The following is a 4,269-nucleotide window of genomic DNA, read 5'->3' on the forward strand; positions in this document are numbered from 1 at the left end:
GATCTGTGTACATGCACAACAACATCATAAGTCACATGTGAGGGAGTACATGCAAATGCATGTAATCCTGTGCACTGACATAGCCTGTGTAGTCATCAGTGAGTTAAAGGTCACACTAGCATTCAATTTAACTCTCTGGTGGCATGATTCATTGTAAGTGTCTATTGTTCAATGATGAGAACTTGCCACTGCCATTGCTACAGCATGATGTGTCCATAGGTGCCGTAAGCCTGCACCGCCACCGCAATCACAGTCATTGGCACCAATTGAAAAATGCCAAATCACGGTAGCGACCGCCTTGGCCCAGCGGTGTGTCACGGCCAATGCCCATGCCCATTCAGCCAATAGGAACCGCAACCACAGTAGTGAAATACACATTTGAAAATCATGGTAGGCGAGCTCTGCTACCGCGGGGCCAGTCATTGGGTACAATTGAAAGATGCACGATTGAGGTAATGACTGCCTGGGCCCCGCGGTGTGTCACCGCCAATGCCCATGCCCATTCAGCCAATGGGAACCGCAATCACGGTGGTGAAATATAGATTTGAAAATTGCGGTAGGCGTGCTCTGCTACCACGGGGCCGGTCATTGGGTACAATTGAAAGATAGACGATTGTGGTAGCGACCGCCTAGACCCCGCAGTGTGACACCGCCAATGCCCATGCCCATTCAGCCAATGGGAACCGCAATCGCGGTAGTGAAATACACATTTGAAAATCGCGGTGGGCGTGCTCCGCTACCGTGGGGCAGGTCATTGGTTGTATTTAAAAAAAGCTGATCTGGAATACCAATTGCAGCATCTGAGTACCACTGAAACAACCCCAGGGGGATATTAAGTGTCTGGGAGAGAACCACACATTTCCCCTGCATCCAGATACTGCTGCCTGCCTTTCTTCACCAACAACTGCTGTTGTACCTGTCTCCTGGACCCAGTGATGGCGAGAACTGAGAACATCAGGGCCCCTCCCTTCACCACAGAGGAGCTGGAGGTCCAGGTGGATAAGGTGCTTTCACAGTATGGGAGGCTATATGGTGCTCCTGATGTAATGGTAAGTGTTTCAGAGTGAAAGTTGGAGAGTGCAAAGAGTGCGCACATGAAGTTGATCTGCTGTAGTATGTGCCAGTGAGTGCAAGTTTGTGTGATACACTGCCTATCATGCTGACTTCATGTCAATGGGGTTTGTAGCCTAATTTCCACAGATCCATGGCAGCATTTCAGGATGGGAGGGACATGCAGTGTTTTTGCAGCCATACAGTAACACTACTGGTTTGGAAAGTGGGAGTCAGAACAAACATTGCCTGTGCTAATGGATATCAGCGTCCATGAGGTTTTCACTTGCTCATTTGTGACATTACAAATGTGTTTCGTCCAGAGGGTACTGAAGGATGTGTGTACACTTTTCATGTTGCCAACATGGATATGTAAGCATTATGCACAAGACTGAAATGCCTGAGGGTGACACTCTTGGTGGAAAATCACCTATGACACATCAGATTGATGTACTTCTGAAAAATCCTCCTTCCATTGTTTTCACTATGCGTACTGACTCGCATGTGTAGGCACTGTTTGCCCTCTCATATTGTACATGGATGTGAATGGCCCACGTTTAGCCTCAGTGTGAGTACCCCTGGCCTGCACAGATACTGCCCAATTTGACAGGGACCCATCAGTAAATGGACAGAGTGAGACATATGTGTTGTTTTCCACCCTATTTCTCAATGAGCTATCTTAGGCCTGAGGAATGCACAAGACAGACCTTGTGAGAAGGGTGTGAGAATGTCAGATCATGTCCCTAAATGTGACCCCTATGACACAGTGAGCCATTCACATCCAAGGACTTTGAGGGGTGTGTAGTGTTGGACACAGTGAGTCTGCCCTAACACATCATTTCTAATGTAATGTATGTCTTGCTCTCTCACATACTGCATCACAGATGAGGGCCTTCTTCACATTCCTTTCTGTGATGGCATTCTGCATGTGTATGAGATGGTCAGGTACTGTGTCCATCCTCATACCTGCATGCATTTCAATATGATTATCCGATACAAATGTACTACGTGTCTGCTGTATGGCCTCTGCTCAACATTTCTGTATAGCTGTGCTAAGTTTTGCATGGTCCTGTACTGAGATACAGTGGTACTTAACAGTGTCACTGAAACTTCCTCTCCTTGTCTCCCATGCCTGCAGGTTAAAGTCCACCGGCATAAGGCCTTATGGAGGGCCATTGCACGCAAGGTGCGGGCTCTGGGTGTCTCCAACCGATGGCACACACACTGTCACAAGAGGTGGGATGACATCTGCCGGCTGAGCAAAACCGTGACAGAGCTGACACGGGGGCTGCTCCCTCTGACTGGAAGGATGGCGCACAGGAGCATGACACCACTAATGGCCCACATATTGGCAGTGACACAGCCAGAGCAGGATGGACGTTTGAGGGCCCATCAGCAGCAAGTTGGGGCTGAGTATTCTGCAAAGGGTGACTTTGGGTGTGTGTGACTGCATGTATCCCAACCCTGAGCCAGTGCGGAGCTCTGTGTTGTTTCTAATGTGATGCAATGGCTTGTAAGTGGCCTCTGTGTTGAGTGCAGCTGTCATGCATTTTCGCTACATGTACTTGGGTGTCATAGACATCACTGGGCAGTGAACAGCAGTGTGCATCATCTTAGTGTGCTTTCGTAGATGTGTGCAGTGCCTGACTTGGAAATTGTGAGAACTACACATCTGACACCAATGTGTAACGGTTGTTGTGCTTCTAAGCACAATATGGTGCACATTAGTTGCTCATGGCCATTATAAAAGAACATTTTGGAGTCAGTATCAGTGTTGTCTCCTTAAAGTGACTCCATATGTGACTGTAACAACATGCTGAGAAGTACATCTATGTCACCTACAGGCACGTAGGTATCCTTACAGAGATCAGTATGTCAGGTTACAAGGAGGCACGGGCCATCTATTTGGCTGTGTGAACGTCACATGGGTCATTAATGCCAACTATGCATATTTCCATGCATCTTCTGAGTTTTGCATTAAGGTTGCACATGCAGACTGCAAAGGGTGGTGTGCAACATGGGGGTATCATATTCTAGTCTTGTGCTTTCCTTGCATATCATGTTTGTGAGTATGGCACTATACTGAACCTACGTCTCTGTCTATTGCAGCATCTACCGAGGGCATAGAAGGACAGGGGACGGACAGCAGTGGTGAGGCATCTGGCATAACTACTACACATGAGCTCACTGACACTGATGTGACCAGCGCCTCGGAGGGGGAGAGGAGTGCCCTTGAAGAATCACACCCAGAAACACCAACCTCAACATCATCTGACTCCAGCGGTGACTCCTTGATGTTGGCAGGCACAGGGTGTGGGAAATCTGCCTCTTCTTCTACCACACATTGTCCAGGGCCCACCCTCCCGGCTATTACCACTAGTGCTGTCCATGCCCGCAGCACTAAGAAGGGTAGAGTGTCGTTCCCCCCAGGCACCGCTGCCCCTGCCTCCCCTGCTGCCTTCAGTGGGGAGGCAGTGGACCTTTTGTGCCAGCTGTATGTGGGTCAGACTACTCTTCTGAATGCCTTCCAGGATCATGACAAGAAGTTGGCACAGGTAGGTGCCTTCATGGAGGGCATTCATTCTGACGTGGGTGGGCTACACAGAACTGTCCAGTCTTGGTCCTCCACAGTGATGGCAGCCATTCAGCTGTCACATGCTCAGAGTCCAGCTTCAGTCCCTTCAGCAACCACCCTGCCAGTGGCAACATCTGACAAGAGTTACCACACACCACAGTCCTCAGGCTCCAAGTACTCCACATGCAGCACACAACAGCAGCACTCCAAGCGACCCAAAGCACAGACACTTTCCCCAAAACAAAAAACAGGCACACAGGAGCGCAAAGGCAAAAGCCCTTCACATGACACTCAGGGGCATCAGGCCAAGAAGTAGGCCTCAGGCTCACATGCATCCAAATCACCCACATCTAAGGACACTCCAGTCCCCAAACCTGCTCCGAAAGACAAACAAACAGTTGCCCTGCCTGCTGTGAATCTGGTGCCTGCAAAGAGTCTGCACAAACAGCTCTCGAAGGCAGATTCACCCACAACCTCAACTCACACCCACACCCATGTCAAGCTGGGACAGGAGAGCAATGTGGGGGGTTCACCTGGTCAACAGAGGCAGGAGGAGAAAAAGCAAGGCCAGCCCAAGTGTACCACCAGATCCAGCAAATCCCCACAGGGAGAGCCACCTGCACCTTATGCATTTTTGGTGGAGA

Source organism: Triturus cristatus, chromosome 6, assembly GCF_964204655.1.
Source record: "Triturus cristatus chromosome 6, aTriCri1.1, whole genome shotgun sequence".
Lineage (NCBI taxonomy): Eukaryota > Metazoa > Chordata > Amphibia > Caudata > Salamandridae > Triturus > Triturus cristatus.